We start from the raw sequence: 20,190 nt of genomic DNA, 5'->3' as shown, positions 1-20,190 counted from the left end.
GAGCGTACCTTCAGCCATCTCGAGTCTGCAGCATGTAATTGGTCATCAAGAGAGGGTGAGAAAAGACAGGCCCCATTGCAAAACTCTCTGTTTTCCACCGATTGGTCACAAAGAATGAATGTCCCGACAAAGACACCTATTAAATTCCAATCGGTCACAGTATGGTCAAGATGTTTGTACAGATGTTCATATCACCTCCAAAGACCTCCAGAATGCATCCGACCTCCCCCGAAGTTGAAGCAGAGCAGCCTTTTAAAGGATGCGAATGTGATGTAGAACATGACATCCATAAATGCTGTGATTAGTTCCCGTTAGTTCACTTTTTCCGGGCGGTTTTCTGGAGGAGCGATATTGTGGGTGATATGTGTGCGAGGTGGTGAAAGTGATGCTGGGTGATCTCATGGCCGTTAGTTTCGGCAAATGTGATCTTTACGACAAAAAAAAGTGGGCGGTCGGTATTATTGAATCTGAGCACTAATTCCGTGCGGTAACTAACGCTGAACGATATTATGGGCGTTGGTTTCGCCCATTCTGATGATTCCGCCTAATAAAAGTGGGCGGACACTATTATTTTTTCCCAACATTACACACATGGGGAAAGTAACGCTCGCCAATAAGTTTCCGAAAAATGCCCGTCAGTTTCATTTGTGGCTAAATGGGCGATATATGGGCGTTATATGTAATTTCAGCAGTAAAATGGACGTTAAGTGGACATTAAGCATGCAAAAAAAGTGGAAAATCTAACCTTTTGTCTCCCAGTTTTAGTTTCTTCTATGAGTGGAAATATCCTCTCTGCATCCAATTTGTCGAGCCCCCTCATTATCTTATATGTTTCAATAAGATCACCTCTCATTCTTCTGAACTCCAATGAGTATAGGCCCAACCTACTCAACCTATCCTCATAATTCAACCCCCTCATCTCCAGAATCAACCCAGTGAATCTTCTCTGAACAGCCTCCAACGCAAGTACTGTATATCCTTCCTTAAATACAAGAGACCAAAATGCTAGAATCTATTATTAAGGACGTGGTAACAGGGCACTTAGAAAATAATAATAGAATTGGGCAGAGTCAACACGGATTTATGACAGGGAAATCATGTTTGACAAATCTGTTACAGTTTTTTGGGGTTGTAACGAGCAGAATAGATACGGGGTAACCAATAGATGTGTATTTGTATTTTCAGAAGGCAGTCGATAAGGAGCCACACAAGAGGTTATTGAACAAAATTAGGGTTCATAGGATTGGGGGTAATATACTAGCATGGATTGAAGATTGAATAATGGACAGAAACAGAGTGTAGGAATAAACGGGTCATTTTCGGGTTGGGAGACTATAACTAGTGGGATGCTGCAAGGATCAGTGCTTGGGCCCCAGCTATTCACAATCGATAGCAATAATTTGGATGAGGGGACCAAATGTAATATATCCAAATTTGCTGATGATACAAAGCTAGGTGGAAAAGTAAGTTGTGAGGAGGATGCAAAGAGGCTTCAAGGGGATATAGAGAGGCTAAGTGAATGGGAAAGTATACGACGAATATAGTGGAGAAATGTGAAGTTATTCACTTTGGCAGGAAAAATAGAAAAGCAGAGTATTTTTTAAATGGTGAGAGATTGGGAAATGTTGGTATTCAAAGGGACCTGGGTGTCCTTGTACACTGAATCACTGAAAGTTAACAAGCTGAGTGGACCTAATGAAATACAAGGTCGACGCTTAGCCTTGATACCCCTCTGGACGGACTAAGTGAAATACAAAGTCGACGCCCCGACTAGCAGAGATAATAGACTTCGATTGGAGTCTTTATTCTTTATTCACAGGCCTGGGGAGAACCTTCTGAGACCGCTCTCAGATCTGACTCCACTGAGATGTTAGTGAATTTTATATTTATACATTTAACAGTCCATCACTTCCGTAGCCTATCCCGCATGATATCTTATTCCTTATATTCGCAGTTAATCTTGTTTCTTCTTGTAAGCTTATTTTCAGCTCCTTCTGCCATTGGGGCCTTCCTCTTATCTATTCTTGCAACTTCGTTGCTGTAACAATCGCCCTTTGTTTTTGCCAGATGGCCTTGTCTGATAGCATGTTTTCTTAAGGTAACATGCTCATGTTAATTCTGTAAGGCAAGCATAACGTGGTTAATTTTATCAGCCTTTAGCTCTAAGTCATTTATCGGGGTTAATTTTATCAGACTTCAGCTGTAAGCCATGTTGCTATCCACACAGTGCATCCTTTACCGTTTAATTTTGCAGACCGGTGCCTCGCCGAGTGAGTCCTCAAGTTCTCTTAATCATGGATCGATTCGCTACCTCTTGTCCTGTTTCACGAAGCACACTGGTGATATATTATAGCTCAACATATTTATACATAAATTTAAGCGCTACATAAATTTGGTTATTTCAGCCCCCCCTTATGGCCCATTGGTCACCTTGACCCAATACGGCCAGTGTCCTACAGTTTAAGATTATCTACTATGAGCTCCCATCGCCCTGGTGGTACTAACCCAGGGTGTCTGGTACTCATAGGCCCACACTCCTAAACAGCTTTCATAGTAATTTCTCTCCCGTCCTCCCCCAAGTTTATTAGTGGTTAGCAACAGTTTTCCTTCCTCTTCCTCCTTCTTTACCCATACAGTTATGGCTCTGGCTAGATTCTACGATATCTCCTGCAACAATCCACCAGAACGTATAATGACATTAATAATTGATCTACTACCAGCACGTGCGACATAATCCTAATCCAGGGACGTACGTTAACATTCAATCCCCAGTTTCAGATCTTCTCATACCAAGGCCGTTCCCCTAAGTCAGTTTCGGTGTCTTTAAGTGGTTTCTTTAGATCTTCTTCTATTTTATGATAATGTTTTATAATTTCCTTCAACTCCTGCCGTAATTCCTTCCACTTCTGTTCGTGTAATGCCGGAATTGTCTTGGGCTCTGGTATGACATAAGTTTCAATTTCCCTATTAAGTCCTGTATTATTAAGGGAAAAACTTTTATTTTCTTGAGGTCTTTGTGGGTGTATATATTGGTGTCCTATCTGTGTAGGTATCTGGGTAAAAACAAAAGTTTGGCTGGGGAATGGGACAAGTCAGATCCTGGTATTCATATTTCTGTTCAGCTGTGGTGACACAAAATGTCCCAGTGTTCCTAGGTGCTACCCTCATTCGGTGTATTCTCCTTGGGCGTATTTTGAGGGTGCAATTAATGGTTCTCGTAAATCCGCACTCGGCTGTGTCTCCGTCGGTAGGGGGGCTGTCTGCACACCAATGTCCTTCCCTGGAGGTGGCACCTGTCCATCACCAACCCTCCTTAAGGTTCCATTCTTCTAGTTATTATCTTCGTCCCCTCCCCATATGGCCTTGGTAGGGGCACCATGATATTTAACCCAACTCTTCCTCTGTATCTCTCCTATAATAATCACATCATACAGGGGCTGGCCCTTTTCTGGGAGTTGTGGGATGGCCAATACAAAGCCAATCACCTTAGTCCGTGGGGTCAGACAATTGCCTGCCCTGTATACTTGTGCAATTTTACGCCCCTTGCATAGGCTCTTATTTGTGTTGATCCAAGGTTCCAGATCTTTATTAGTAATCCAATCGGGGATTTGTACATTATTTGTTTGCTTCACGTTATGCTGGACATTGGACTGTAGCCATGAGCCATACATGGTGCATACCAATTCCTTATGGGTTTGGCGAGATGCGTTGCTGACCCGATCAATAATCGTGTTAATTGTTTCCGCATGGGGGGCTACTGTCCTTTGCACCCCCCAACAATTGTTTCACCGTTTGTCCTCCTGTCAGTGCCGTTTGGTGGCCAATTTTAGTGGCTTGCTTTAGTAGCTTCTTTATTTTCGCTTGTAGTTCTTCTACTTCTTCCCCCATTCCTTCTATGTCAAAGCTAGTAACTGTTGCCAACCCAGCCACATATCCTACTCTGGCCATTTCCAATACCCCCCGCTTATTACGTCTCTGTAAGATAGGTTTTCCCTGTGGACCCTCTGATTGTTTTATCCACAGGGAGTCCCATAATTGTTTGGTATAATTATTACACATCGCGGGCATAGCAAAAGTACTCATATTGATAGCAAGTTTAATGATTCTATGTGCCGCACTAAAATACACCTCATCCTGTGTTTTCCTTATTACTAAACCTCCTGGTGCCCCTTCTTCCATTGACAGGCATGTTAATGGGGTTGTGGAAGGTTACGGAGTGGTCGTCACGGCAGGGGATGTGGCGGTGGTAGTTGATGACGGGTGTGATCCACAGATCCTCCAGTAACCCTGGCTATTTGGCAGTGCATCACACGTCTCCTCGTTTCCATCTGGGGAGGACGTGGGGTGGCCGCTGTTATCGGACCCCCGTTCTACACATTGCACAGCTGTGCACCCGCTTTCCACCCACCCATTGGTGCTGTTCGTGCATTCCCACATCCCTCCCGTTGTTGCTGTTTGTTCGGTGAAATTAGGGGTGCCCGAGGTACATCCTACACAGACCATTATCCCTCTTGGGGCCGTTATTATACCTTTGGCACAGGTTGCACCGCCGCTTGTGCCGAATATTAGGATGGGTGTCATGTTCCCTTTCCTTACCCCCGCGCTCAAACCTATCCCTAGAATCGTGATAGTGATGCTCCACTTCATCTTCTTACGAGTTCGTTATTCCTGCAAGGAAAACAAAGGGCCAGTTGTCACCAGCCGGTTAGAATCATTCTATTCTTATCTGCCCCTCTAAATTGTACCGAGATACATTTCCCCCCTTCGCTTTGTTCCTCCCATTGCATGAATATTTCCATTCCCGATCTACTCATTGGCCTTCTTATATACCTTTAGCTGAGTCCAGTGTTTCCACCTTCCTTTACCTGTTCCGGACTCATCTATACACGCACATGTGTCACTGTTCATTAATACTTCATAGGGTCCTGATCACTTGGGTGCTAGCCCTGGTTTGATTGGTATTATTTTTGCCATCACTTTGCTACCTATCACCAGGACCTCCTTCTTGTCATCTCGCGTATCCTGCTCTAGGTCCCATATAATCTGTTGGTCTTTGGCAGGGGCATGTCTGAGAGCATGTAATTGCGTACACAATTGTTTAATAAACCTCCTGATTCTGTCCTTCAGGGGTCCTATATCCTCTCCTCCAGTGACGACTCCTTCTGGCAGTGTCATTGCTCGTCCGGTCATTAGTTCAAATAGTGTCAATCTCGTCGTTCTAGTCGGAGTTTCTGTAAGTCTCATTAATATACTTGGAAGTAATTCTGCCCATTCCTTCCCTGTGTCTTCTATTGCCTTATTTAACAATAATTTCAGCGTTCGGTTCATCCTTTCTACCATCCCTGAACTCTGAGGTTGGTATTGTATGTGAAACCTCTGTCTAATACCCAATAGGACACATGTCTCCTTTATGACCTTTCCCGTAAAGTGCGTTCCCTGGTCTGAATCAATCTGTACCGGGATTCCCCATCGTGGTACTACCTCCTCTGCCATTATTCGTGCCACTGTTGTAGCTGTACAATCTCTAGTAGCAAATGCTTCAACCCATCTAGTAAACTGATCTATTATTACCAAACAATAAGTCTTCCCTTTTGATTTTGGTAAGGGTCCAGTGAAGTCTATCTGCAACTTCTCCCATGGGCCTCTTGGTCTCGGCTGATGTCCTCACTTTACCGTGACAGGTTTCCCTGTGTTATATTGTGCACATATGTGGCAATGTCTGCAGAATCTGTCCACGGCTTGTTTCATTCTGGGCCACCACCAGCATCGCTGAAGATTGTTCAACATATTGGATATACCTGTGTGTTGTCTACCATGGTATAATTCCATTACCCCTTGTTGTATACAGCTGGGTGTACATATTAGTTGATCTTTCCTCCATATTCCCCCGCCCTTTCTCTTGCACCCCTTCGTTCCCATAACTGCTTCTCCTCCTGGGATACTTCCTTATGTAATTTGGATATGTCTACATCCTCTGGTAATGCCGTAATAGCAGCTATATCTATCTGCGTCTCTGGTTCTGTTCCGATCTCGTTCACCGCCACAATCTGTTGCCCTACCATCTTTCAGACTGCGCGATCTGTGGCTCTATTTCCCTTTTCTGTGGGGTAATTCCCCCGCTTATGGGCTTTTACCTTTACTACCGCGGTTTCAGTGGGTAATCCTGAGGCGGCTACTAATTTCTTTACTAAGTCCTCATGCTGTATGCGTTTGCCCACCCCGAGGAGATATATCCCCTTCTACTCCAGGCTGCCATATAATCATGTACTATGCCAAAAGCATAGCGGCTATCGATATAGATATTCACCCGTTTTCCTTCTGCCAATTTCAATACCTCTATCAATGCCGTTAGCTCTGCAACTTGTGCTGAATTATCCCCTGGTAATCGTCCTTCCCTCTGGATGGTGCCGTCTCCCACTACCACAGCCCAGCCTGTCCGTGGTGTCCCGTTAATATATTTACGGGACCAGTCCACATATAACTCTTAAGTCTGGTTCCGTCAAAGGTAACTCCCTGATCATATCTACATACTCTAATTCCTCATCACTGGTGCAGTAGTGTTCCTCTCCTTCCATTCCCATCATCGATGCGGGGTTTTGGCTCACATCTCTAACTATCTGTACAGATTTGTCTTTGGTTAAAGCCTCCCAAGCAACCTTCTGGCCATTCGAGACAGTTTTTAATTGTCCAGTGTTCAACAATTTCACTATGGTGTGTTGTGTATGTAACACAATATCCCCCAGCATTACGACGGGTTCACTCACTTTTACTGACCACCGTGCACAATTAATCGCGGCAACGCATCTTGGCATGCCGGCCGCTATTGGGAATCTTTGTGTCGAATAGTAGGCTACAGGTCTCATGTAATCCCCATGTTTTTGCGCTACCACCGCACTGTAATGTCCCCCATGATTGTGACAAAAGATATGATATGGCCTTCCCATGTCGGGTAACCCTAAGGCTGAAGCAGCAGTCAGTGCTTGTTATAGCTTAGTAAAGGCCCCCGCCTGCAAATCTGTCCATTCAATGGGTTCCTCTCCAGGACTTGTCGCACTCCCCTTACATTTACAGGTTTGGGCATATCGTTTATGGCCCTTTTCCGATCTTCTGGCATGGCTCTCTTGCCCATGCTAATAAGATAGCCCAGATAGGTTACCTCTGGTTTCCCTACTTGAGCATTGGTGGGGTTTATTTTAAATCCTGCATCCTGGAGTGCCTTCAGAATCTTGGACAATGCCTTAACATGCCTCTGAGTGTTTTTGGAAGCTATCAGTAAATCGTCGACATACTGTAGCACGGTACTGCCATCCTCCTCTAGTTCTACTTCCTCCAGGGCCCTGGCCATGTGTCGATGGAATATAGCTGGACTATTATGGAACCCTTGGGGACCCTTGTCCAAGTATACTGTTTCTCATTTAGTGTGAAGGCAAATTTCCCTTGCGATTCTTTGTCCAATGGTATGGATCAGAACCGCTTGCAATGTCTAGTACTGTAAAAATTTTGTGTTCTGGTTTTAAAAATTGTAGCCGGGCTTGCTACTATCGGGTATTCCTTTGGGGTCACCTTATTTAGTGTCGTATAATCAATTGTCAGTCGATATGATGCATCTGGTTTCTTTATTGGCCAACCGGGAAATTAGTTTCGGATATAGTTTCCCGTAAGATTCCCTGTTTGGTTAATTCCACACTATATCCCGTAGTGCTGCTTTGGCTTCCTTCTTTAAAGGATATTGTTTATGTGGGCGATGCATTGGTCCCGGTATTTTTACCGGGGGGGGGGGGGTTTGGACTAATCCACAATCTTGCTTATGCGTTGACCACACCCCAATATACTCTGTGCATGGGATCGCCCATGGTCCCTTCTTATCCCATTCTGGGTCGATAATCTTAATTGCTCCTACCTGATTTGTTCTGTTTCCCGGGCCTACTTGTTTGTTTAACTTATGATCTGGTGGCCAGTTTATTCGTTTTAGGGTCGATTAAAGTTCCTACTTCCTGCAGTAAGTCTATCCCTAGGATTATTCCTTCAGTATTCTCACATACCCACAAATGGATAGGTATCATTATGATTCCAATTTCTAATAGAATTGTTTCGCTTTTATAAGCCTTAAGTCTTTTTCCACCTATTCCCACCACATTGATCGAAAGTTTGGTTCGGGGCATGGGCAAATCTGTCAGTGAGATTGAGGCTCCCGTGTCTATTAACATTTTGCACTGCCGGCCCCCTATCAATGCGTCAACAAACATCCTTGGGTCTTCCTCATCATTTACCCCGAGGGCCGCAACCTGTCATTTAGTATTCAACTTCTTCATCGTGTCTCTCATTTGTCTCATGGTGCATACATCGTCCCCTTCTCCGTATCGCCTCTCATCTTGGGCATTGCTCCTGTTCCTACATTCTCCATCTTCCCTTTCTTCCCTGTCCTGTCGCCGCTGTCTCTCCCTATCCCTATTCCCCTGCTCTTCTCTCTCTTCCCTCATCCGCCTTTTGAAATCTTCCTTTGATGGCCCACCTTCTCCAGGTTGTCCCCTGCGGGGGCCTCCTCTCTGTTTTGGCCCGAGTCCCTCTCTTCCTCCTCCTTTGTTCCAACAATCTACCTTCTTATGTCCTGGCTTGTTACAATTAATGCTAGCCAGACATTCACCCCCTGTTTCTGTTTGCATTCCCTGGCAAAATGTCCTCCCCCCCCCTGCAAGCATAACAGCTTGCTGTTCCTACGGCTTCTTCCTGTCCCCTCAACTCTTCGGCAGCAGCTATCTTAGCCTCTTGCATGTTATCCACCTCGGTTGCCCACCTAATTAAATCATCATAGTTGTTCATTGTAACAATTCCTAATCATATGGCTGCCCGATGTGCAGGACCTAACCCAGCCTTAAATGATTGTAGAAAACATTGATTATCCCTCGTGGGGTTTAGAATGCCGGAACAGCCCACGAATCTTCCCCATTTCCGTTTGCTATAATCTACAGCAGATTCTCGTTTGTCTTGAGTTATATTGGTTATAGCTGCCCAGTTTACCGGAGCTGGTCCCATCGCCCCCTCTACTGCAAGTTTAAAGGTGTTATAGTCATTGTCCACTGTTGTTGTGGGATATTTAACGTCTGACACCAGGTTCCATCCCTAAAATTCTGGCCTAATCGGTCCGGGATTTTTGCTCGCACTAATTTGTCGCAGTCCTTATTGTGCAAATGATGGCTAATCCTTAATTCCCTCATTTTTTGCCAAAACCGGTAGTTATTTTCTCGCGGCAAATTAGTTGGGGTAATTTATCCACCAACAGTTGTCTCTCTAATGGTTTAAAAGGTTGGTACATGGTTCGGATTACCGGGGGCCCTTGTGGAACTGGTGGGACCGCGGGGTTTGCTTGTTGGTCGCCCGGGATTGCGGGTGTTCCGGAGATCACCTGGGTCTTTATTGGGGCCGCTTTTACCTCGCGGGGCACTGGATTGTAGGGTGGTGGGAGGTTATTTTTTTCTGGCCAGGATGGTGGCTCCGGCCAGTCTTTGTCCCTATTATACTCGAATGCTTCCTTTCCCAACCTATCCCAATCCACGGTACCGTCCCCAGGTACCTTTGGATACAAAGGCGGTTGCTATCGGGTTCCCCTTCTCTCTCCCTTTGGGAGGTGTTGCTCCCTTCCTTGTCCGTTCCTCCTCTTCCCTTTGTTTCAACTCCTTACACTGTTTCTGGTAGCATGCTAAGATTACCATTCCCCCTTTTCCCTCATTTTTGGTTTGTCTCCTCACCAAGCCCTTTGGTTCTCTGCACTGTCTTTGGGATCCCACCCTTGCTTTTTCATCATTTCAATGAGGTTCTGATTTTTGTTCGCTAAATAGCGGGTGACGGAGCCGGGATCTCCCCAAAGGTATGGTCCCTCCTCCTTTATTTTCAAGTTCTTCTTAGACATCCTAGATTTTACACGTCTTTCCAAGAATTCTTATTTTACCTCGCGCGTATTTATAGGATTTTGCCGCCTATCCGACATAGGATTTTGCCACCTCCCCAGCTTAGAGGATTTTACCGTCTTCCCAGCTTACCAGACCGCACCTCTTCCTCGAGTCTGTCTTCCCCTGGTTCTTTTAGTCGCAGCCTTACCGGTTCTCACAGTACATTCTGAGCTTTCTAATTTATGGGGTGGTAATTTAATGTACTCACCCTCTCTAGCTCAACGTTCCAGTGAACCGGCAAGAGCCTACGATCCAGCCGACTGCGCCAAGTGATGTAAGCTGAGTGGGCCTAGTGAAATACAAGGTCGACGCTTAGCCTTGATACCCCTCTGGACAGACTAAGTGAAATACAAAGTCGACGCCCCAACTAGTAAAGATGACAGACTTCGATTGGAGGTTCAAAACGGTCTTTGTTCACAGGCCTGGGGAGAACCTTCTGAGACCGCTTTCAGATCCAGCTCCACCGAGATGTTAGCGAATTTCATATTTATACATTTTAACAGTCCATCATTTCCGTAGCCTAACTCGCCTGACATCTTACGCTATTCACTTTTTGCAGTTAATTTTGTTTCTTCTTGTAAGCTTATTTTCAGCTCCTTCTGCCGTTGGGGCCTTCCTCTTATCTATTCTTGCAACTTCTTTGCTGTAACAATCGCCCTTTGTTTTTGCCAGATGGCCTTGTCTGATAGCATGTTTTCTTAAGGTAACATGCTCATGTTAATTCTGTAAGGCAAGCATATCGTGTTTAATTTTATCAGCCTTTAACTCTAAGTCATTTATCGAGGTTAATTTTATCAGACTTCAGCTGTAAGCCATATTGCTATCCACACAGTGCACCCTTTACCGTTTAATTGTGCAGACTGGTGCCTCGCCCGAGTGAGTCCTCAAGTCCTCTTAATCATGGATCGATTCGCTACCTCTTGTCCTGTTTCACCAAGTACACTGGTGATATACTATAGCTCAACATATTTATACATAAATTCAAGCGCTACATAAATTTGGTTATTTCATGCATGTACAGCAAGCAATTAAGAATGCAAATGATATGTTGACCTATGTTACAAGAGAATTTGAGTATAAGAGTAAAGACATCTTATTGCAATTATATAGGATCCCGGTGAGTCCACAACTGGAGTATTTTGTACAATTTCTGTCTCCTTACCTGAGGAAGGGTATACTTGCCATAGAGGGAGTGCAACGAATGTTCACCAGACTGATTCCTGGGATGGGGGGAATTGTCTTATGAGGAGAGATTGAATAGACTAGGCCTATATTCTCTAGAGTTTAGAAGAATGAGAGGGGATCTCATTGAAACATACAAAATCCTTACAGGGCTTGACAGGGCAGATGAAGGAAGGATGTTTCCTCTGGGATGGCCTACTCCTGCTCCTAATTCTTATGTCCTTTATGTTCTGAAATCTCTTTCTCTCACCACAGATACTGCCTGGCCTGCTGAGTATTTTCAGCATTTTGTCTTTTTATTTCAAATTTCTAACATCCACAGAAATTTGGTTTTGTAACAATATAGATGTATCTACTCACCCCTCAAACAAGAACTTGACACATGTACAGGCTAGTGGGGGCGAGGCCCTTCCGCTGTTGGGACCAGACTAAGAAAGAATGTGATGGGTGCTGGAAAGGGTGGATTGTAGGGGGCACCATGATTTTCAAAGAAATATTGATAAGGTGGGAGAATGGACTAAAAAGTGGCTGATGAATTCAATGTCAGTAAGTGTGAGGTGAAACATTCTGGTCTGAAAATTAACAGCAGATAATTGTACTCTGAATGGAAGTAGGCTGGGTGATGTAGAAGAGTAGAGGGATTTGGGGGTCACAAGTTCACAGGACCTCAAAGGCAACACTCAACACTGTTATAAAAAAATCTACTGGAATACTAGTTTATATCAGAAGAGTTAACGATACGCTTATATAAAACCTTAAGACCTCAGAGTGTTGTGTGCAGTATTGGACTCGATATTGTAGAAAGGCTATTGAGGCTTTAGAGAGCGTACAGTGTAGTTTCACCAGGATGCGGCCTGGTATGAGGAAATACAAATGTAGAGTTGAAAAATTGGGTCTTTTTTGTTGGAACACTGCAGATTACAGGGCGATATGATAGATGTGATTAGGACTATTTGCTCACGAGGAAGGTAAACGCAGACACGGACTGGTTAGGCCTAATGGCCTGTTTCTGTGTTGAAATTTCTATGTAGTACTATGACAGTGTAGAAGCTCATTTATTATAGGCAAGTAATACATTGAGAGATAAAAACAGAAAATGCTGGAAATCTCAGCGGGTCAGGCAACATCTATGGAGAGAGAAACAGAGTTAACGTTTCGAGTCGATGACCCTTCATCAGAACTGGCAATAGTTCGAAATGTAACAGATTCTTAAGGAAGTGCTGGGGCCCTGAAAGGGGGAGGGGGAGGGGGTGGGGGGCTTGGAAAGAACAAAGGGGAAGGTCTGTGTTCGTTCCACACCCCCACCCTCCCCCTCCCTCTCTGCTGCTTGACCCGCTGAGATTTCCGACATTTACTGTTTTTATTTCAGATTCTAGCATCCGCAGTATTTTGCTTTTGTCATACATTGAGAGATTCAGCTGTCACAGTTATTAGTGTCAGCTGTGGCTCAGTGGATGTAACTCCAAGTCAGAAGGTTGTGGCTTCAAGACCCACTCCAGAGACTTGAACACAAAAATCTGGACTGACACTCCTCGTGCAATACTGAAGGAATGCTGTACTGTTAGAGGTGCTGTCTATTGGTGGGAGCATTGTGCGGCAGCCCGGCCTGGAAATCAGCATGGTCTCGGCCTGCAAGACCATCAGCAGACCGGGGCCATTAGAGGGAGCAGCGTGCGGCGACATGCCACTTCAGGGAGCAGCGCGTGCTGCTGCAGGAGGGCGACGGCTGATTGCAGTGCGGGCAGGTACAGCAGGAGCGGCGAGGTCGGGGCGAAGGAATGGCAAGAGTTCGTAGAGGGATGTGATCGGGGCCCAGGAGAGGCGTGTGTCTGGGGCCCAGAAGAGGCGACGACCCAGGGGAAGCATGGGACAGCACACACTGCGATATGTGTGCACACTGGGTCCGTGCAGCAAAGCTGGTCTCCAGTCATCTTGGTTAATCCTTGCCACTGGACAAAGCCCTAGCTCTGTCAAGCCCATGAGGTGACTGGTGTGCAACGGCCATCACACGTTAAGAAAATTCACGCATGTTATATTTTCAGTAACTCACAGAGACACACACAGCCTTAAGATGGCAGAACATACCGAAACTCATCAGAATCAGGTGACCTGTTCCCTTTATTATAAATAGCACTGGCTGCAATGCCACAGGAGTCCACAGGTGGAGCTATATATATTACACTTCTCCCTCCTTAATGAAGAGGTAATTATAACAAAATAATCATCATACATAACTTGCATGGTGATACATAACAAAAGATTTTGCCACATTAACAAATCAAGCTTAACCACTTGTTTTCTGTTTCGGAGATGATACCTTCGCTCTTGAACAGAACCTTCCAAACATGGTATCGAATTTAAACTCATTCGAGGCTGATCCTGAGGAAAGTTTTCCTCCAAGGGATGCCCTTGATTTCCATTTGGCCACACTCTAACTTTTAGACTGTTTGTCAGCCTGACTCAGACTCAGACTTAAATTCTGACTTTCTCTTGGATTTGTTTCCAGTACATTGGATGTAGGATATGCTACTGGTGTATCAAACTATTTGATGAGTCAAAAATAATTGAATCATTCCCACCTTGAACTACTTTCACATCTGTAGGTAAAATATGATCAATGTGAACAAATCTAACCTGTCAATGATCAAACATCTTGACCAAATATGTGCGAGGACCACATATCTTCAAATTAGCCAATTTGTGGTCCAATGACAACTGTTATTTCCTTGGATTTGGATCCAACATCTGTTTGATGAGGACACGTTTTACAATTTGTACAGTGCACTCTGCTGCACCATTTGAAGCAGGGTGGTACAGTGGAACCTTGGTATGTTTCACACCATTTTTGCTCGTGAACTGTGCAAATTCTTCTGAATGAAATTGTGGTCCATTATCAGAAACAATTTCTTCTGGGAGGCCAAATGAAGAAAATAATCTTTGTAAAATGTCTAATGTTTTACTTGTTGTTATTTTCCACATCGACCCACTTCGAATGGCTATCAATCACAATGAACAATTGTTGTCCTTCTAGCTCAGCAAAATCGATATGTAGCCTTTGCCACACGCTGGGAGGCCATTTCCATGGCTGTAGTGGTACTGGTGGTGGTTTCTTGCTTACCAATTGACATGTCGTACACTGACTGATGATGTACTCTATATCGTTATCAACACCCTGGTCACCATAAGTAACTGTGTGCAAAACTCTTGGTCAAGCACATTCCCAGGTGATGGTCATGGAGGTCGCCTAATAATTTGGACCTGAATTAATTTGGTATAACCACTCTTGCACCCCACATGATACAATCTTTATTGACTGATAATTCATTCCTACAAATGAAGAATGGATGAATATCTTTGTCTGCTACCTGATTTGGCCAGCCATTTCCAATATAATCATATACCTTTGACATAACCAGGTCACATTTGGTTGCTCTACCAATCTCTTCAGCTGTGACTGGCAGTTCATCAATGTATGAAAAATAGAACACTTCTTCCCTATCGGGTGTAACTTGTGATGGGGAAGGCAATCTAGACATAGCATCAGCATTACTGTGATCAGCTGATCATCTGTATTCAATATCATATGTATATGCTGACAAAATCAAAGCCCATCTCTGCATTCGGGCTGCAACTAATGTTGGAACTGGGGACTTTGGATGGAGGATTGCTGTCAGAGACTTATAGTCTGTAACAATGGTAAACTTATGACCATACAAGTATTTGTGGAACTTCTTGACCCCAAAAATTAATGGCAAAGGTTCCCTTTCGATTTGCGCATAATTACGCTCACTGGCACTGAGAGTGCGTGAAGCAAAAGCAATTGGTCTCTCCTCCCCACTCCGTAATACATGAGAGATCACTGCCCCAACTCCATACAGAGAGGCATCACATGCTAGCTTGATCTCCTTAGATACGTCATAGTGAATTAACATGGTGCTCTCCACCAATTTGCTTTTACACTCCTTGAATGCTGTATCGCATTCTTCTGACCACTTCCAATGGACCTGTTTTTTCATTCAGTGGATGTAATACTGTAACCAAATTTGGTAGGAACTTCCCATAATAGTTTAAAAGATCCAAAAATGATCGAAGTTCAGTGACATTCCTGGGAGTGGGTGCATTTCTGATTGCATCCAGCTTTCCCTTGGTTGGATATAAACCATCATTGTCTACTCTGTACCCTAAGTACTCCACTGAGTTTTGAAATAACTCATACTTGCGAGCAGACACTCGTACTCTGTGCTTCTCTAGCCGTTTGAGGACTTCATTCAATATGTTATTATGAATTTGCCTATTTGGTGCTGAAATTAGTATGTCATCTAAATAACATACTACCCCTTCAATACCTTGCAAAATCTGGTTCATCACCCCTTGGAATATGGCAGGGCGGAAGACACTCCAAATGGTAGCCTATTAAATTGATATAGGCCTAGATGAGTATTTATAATCAAGCATGACTTGGACTCCTCATCTAGTTCAAGCTGTAAGTAGGCATTCGTAAGATCCAACTTTGAGAAGATCTGACCACCTGTCAATGTTGTGAACAAATCTTCTATGTATTGGGGATATTACCCTCTAGAACCTGGTTTACGGTTACTTTATAATCACCACACAATCTTACCTTACCATCGGACTTAGGTACAACAACAATGGGTATAGCCCAATTACATCAATCTATCTTACAAATAATGTTCTCAGTCTCTAGTCTTTTGAGTTCTTGCTCAACTTTCTCCTTGAGTGCATATGATACAGAACATGGCTTGCAGTAAACCGATCTAGCGTCCTTCTGTATCCTGACACTCGCCTTGAAGCCTTGGATCGGACTGCCTGTTTCGTAGAACACCTTTGGATAATTCTCGATAACATCATCCTTTGATGCAAATCTCGTTTCAACACGAAAAATCTCACTTGAATCTAGCTTCAGTGATCCCAACCAATTTCTTCCTGGTAAGGCAGGCTTGTCTCCTGCCAGCACTAATAGAGGCAAGCTCTGAAATTGATCCTTGTATTTCACCGGTACGGTGATACGACCTACCACAGGAATGTTCTCTCCTGAGTAGCCTCGCAGCTCTGTCTTGGATTTCACCAATGGGAAATCATGCAATTTGTCGAGGTATAGTGACTCCAGTGTCGATTTCCATGGATATCTTGGTTCCTGCAACATCTATGTGGATTATGATACTTTTCAAATCGCTGTTAGTTCACCTCGTGCTCCTGACGATGTGTAGCTCTAAAACCTCCTCATCCTGTTGTTTTTCTTCCATGCTATGTAGTCTCTGGGGATTTCTACTTATAGCTTTGAAAGCTGGTTTACCCTTCAGTCGGCATGCCTTCGCAAGATGCCCAGTTTTCCTGCAGATGAAACACTCTGCCTTCACATGTGGACAACTTTGTGCAATGTGTTGTCCTAGGCACCGATAGCAGGACTCCAATGCTCTGTTACCATTGTCAGTTTCTGAGACTTTGGGGCCCAACCGCCTTTTACTTTTAACCTGCAGGCAATTCACCTCGGTTGTCTGACGACTGAAAATAGTATGAAATTCTCGGGAATATTGGTCAGCCATGTTCATTGACATAGCTGTCTGATAAGCTAAATCAAAAGTCAAGTTAGGAGTTGTCAATTACTTTCTTCTGATCGCATCATTTTTCATCCCACAAACAAAGCAGTCACGCAATGCTCAGTCCTGAAAGTTTCCGAAATGACAGTGAATAGATAGCTTTTTTAATGCTGCAATTTACTCAGGTGATATTTTCTTCGGTTAACTGATCTCGTATTGGAAACGATAACTTTCAGCAATTTCCAGGGGCTTAGGGCCATAGTGCAATCTGCTTAAGAGTTGTGTCCTTTGGCTTGACAGGCACAAGCAAATTTTTCAAGATGTCATACACCTCGGGCCCTGCTTCAGTTAAGAAAATAGCCCTTTGTCGTTCCAACACCACCCGGTTATGGTTTTCATCATTGGGGACTTTGATGATATTATTTACAGTGAAAAATATTTCTAGCCGCTCCACATACGCTCCGAAACTTTCACGGTCGCATTGAAACTCCCCCAAATGCCCGATTATTCCCATAGGCGCGGCCATCTGGACTCTGGCAGTTCAAACAAGTGTGCTTGTAATTTACCTTGGATTTGTAGCTGTTAATCAAAACAGGAAAGCTCTCAAAGTCTTTCTGTCAGCTGGCTGAATCCTCCACCAACAAAAATGTCAGCTTTTTTTCCCTCGATAAACCCATCTTTGTCACCATTGTTATATTTTCAGTGACTCACAGAGACACACACAGCAGAACATACCGGAACTCATCAGAATCAGGTGACCTGTTCCCTTTATTATAAACAGCACTGGCCACAGTGCCACAGGAATCCACAGGTGGAGCTATATATATTACAATGCACAGGCATCTTCCACCCTTCAAGATGTAGTTCGGGACCTGAAATATTAGGTCCTTCATTGAAACACCTGTGAACTCATCCCTTTTCAGCATGGATGCAACTCATCCTCGTTTCGAGGGACTGCCTATGAAGATGACTATAACATCATCATCATAGGCGGTCCCTCGAACGAGGATGACTTGCTTTCACATGAGTTCACTGATGTTTCAATGGAGGACCCGATATTCCAGTCCTGAACTCCAATTGAATTGGGTGGAAGATGCCTGTGCGTGGATTTTTTTAACGTGTGGTGACCGTTGCACACTAGCCACCACACGGGCTTGACAGATATAGACCTTTATTCAGTGGCAAGGGTGAACCAGAACAACTGAAGGCCAGCTCTGCTGCACGGGGCTAGTGAGCACATATATCTCAGTGTGGGCCCTCAGCTCTTCTGGGCCCCGCACTCTCATTCACCGCACCTCCACCACAATCTCTCACCACTCCTCCGCCACACCTTGTTGAGCCCCCTCACTAAGCCAACGAGATGTAAGCTGCACCATAGGCAAATAAACCCACCAGCAAATAGGTCAGCCTCCTCGGTTAGCCACAAGTTGTGTTGGGTCCGTTTTGTCTTCATATGAGATGAGGTGTTAAACTGTTCTCTCAGGTGGACACAAAAGATCCCATGGTACTATTTCGAAGGAGAGCAGGGTATCTGCTGACCTTCATCATTTGCAGATACACTTGAGCCGCTCTTTACTTGTTTTCTACTCATAAGCCAACGCAGTAACCCAGCATTTCCAAGGAAAGAAAATAAAAATAAATGAAAGCAAACATTGGAATTGGATAAATACTTGAAGGGGGGAAAGATTGCAGGGCTATGGGGAAAGGGCCGGGTAGAGGGCCTGGATAGCTCTATCAAAGAGCCAGCACAGGCAAGAGATAAAGCACTTTGGGACATCCTCAGATCGTGAAAGGCGCTATATAAATGTAAGTCTTCCTTTCTTTCTTTTTGTTATGTCTTAGATGCTCTGATAATGACTCCATGAGGCAATGTGTTGTACTTGAACTATAGTGACCTTAGTCCTTTATTGATAACTCCAGAGTGAGGATCACACCTGGTGGCCTGCCTTTTATACTAGGCCAGGCACACCTGTACAGGTAACCTACAAGTCTCCCACTGAGGTGCCCCCTGGTGGCACACCTTGTAATAGTACAAGCAGTAACCATGTGGGATACATGACACTTTGATATTGCTCGTGAGCTGCAGTATTGACTCAGTTTGCTCTTGAGCATCCTCGATCCCTCAGCAACCACAGAGTGACATTGCAGAGGCCATGGAGACATTGATTACCAACCACTCGTCCTCCCAGCTGGAGATTCGGTCAGGGAGACAATAAAGCAAACAAAGTAATTTAAAAAGAAATAACCTTGAAAAACTAATATGAACTCCATCAGCTGGTTTGTTGACATTATATGGTTTTTAATTTATAGACAAAAGATGATGCCACAGGTCCAAGAAATAATCCCATCAACTTCAGATCAGCCTATTGCAGCAACTTAACCACTGCACAGAAATACTTCAGCGCAAGCTTTGATTTGAATTACTGAGCGTTTAGAAGAATGAGAGATGATTTCATTGAAATGCATAAAATTCTTACACGGCTTGACAGGGTAGATGCTGGGAGGCTGTTTCCCCTGACCGGGGAGTCTAGAACCAGGGGTCACAATCTCGGAATCAGAAGTCGGTCATTTAGGACTGAGATGAGGAGAAATGTCTTCACTCCGAGAGTTGTGAATCTTTGGAATTCTCTACCCAGAAAGCCGAGTCGTTGAAGGATATTCAAGACGGGGATCGATAGATTCTTGGCTATTAAAGGAATCAAGAGATATGGGGATCGGGCGTCAAGTGGAGTTGAGGTCGAAGATCAACCATGATCTTAGTGAATGGTGGAGCAGACTTGAGGGGCCAAATGGCCTATTCCTGCTCCTGTTTCTTATATTCTTATGAGTGACTAAAAATCATGGACCTAAACATCCAGCAAGAAACTCACTTCCAGTTTTCCATTTTGAGTTTTTCCACATACTTTTACCTAGATATTGTTGTACTCGGTGATATTTTCCCTCACTATGCATTCATACTGTCATATATTTAACCATCTTGCAATGACATTGTCATGTAACTGTAACTCATATACACTGTACCTGTACCCTAGAAATGCACACCCTGACCACAGGAGGTGAACTTGCGGGAGACACTCCTCGCCTGGGTTTCTAGGTATAAAAGGGGAGGTCCCACCCAGGGTCCACACTCCTTGGTCCTGGCAATAAAGGTGAAGGTCACAGAGTGACTGTGTCTGATATATCCATGCCTTGTGTGAGTTTGTAGTAAGGTGCAGGGACACTACATTTGGCGATGAGAAACGGTAGTCACCGAACCATGAGGATGGCCACCGGTGGCACAGAGAAACGTTACTGTGTGGGTGAGGACTGGGACGACTTTGTGGAAAGACTCCAGCAGAGCTTTGTCACAAAGGACTGGCTGGAAGAGACAGCGGCTGACAAGCGGAGGGTGCATCTACTGACCAGCTGTGGACCACAGACGTATGCGCTGATGAAAGATCTGCTCACACCCCAAAAGCCGGCGGACAAGTCCTTCAAAGAGCTCAGCCAGCTGACCAGTGAGC

The 20,190-nt window shown here is 44.4% G+C and overlaps 1 long non-coding RNA gene across 2 annotated transcripts in view; it reads right to left on the bottom strand.

The window, feature by feature from the left end:
- Window positions 1-916: 916 nt before the first annotated feature.
- Window positions 917-20,190, bottom strand: part of LOC139272690 (uncharacterized) — an 81,932-nt gene continuing 62,658 nt past the window's right edge. The window contains exons 2-4 of one of the 2 annotated variants that reach the window (XR_011594942.1): window positions 10,489-10,670; window positions 2,240-4,668; window positions 917-2,118 (exon numbers count right to left, since the gene is read on the bottom strand). This is a non-coding gene — a long non-coding RNA (uncharacterized lncRNA). The remainder of the gene's footprint in view (window positions 2,119-2,239; window positions 4,669-10,488; window positions 10,671-20,190) is intronic. The other variant, XR_011594943.1, reaches the window with a different exon arrangement.

The sequence above is a fragment of the Pristiophorus japonicus genome, chromosome 9, assembly GCF_044704955.1.
Source record: "Pristiophorus japonicus isolate sPriJap1 chromosome 9, sPriJap1.hap1, whole genome shotgun sequence".
Taxonomy (NCBI): Eukaryota; Metazoa; Chordata; class Chondrichthyes; family Pristiophoridae; genus Pristiophorus; species Pristiophorus japonicus.
This window is presented reverse-complemented; position numbering and strand designations above follow the sequence as displayed.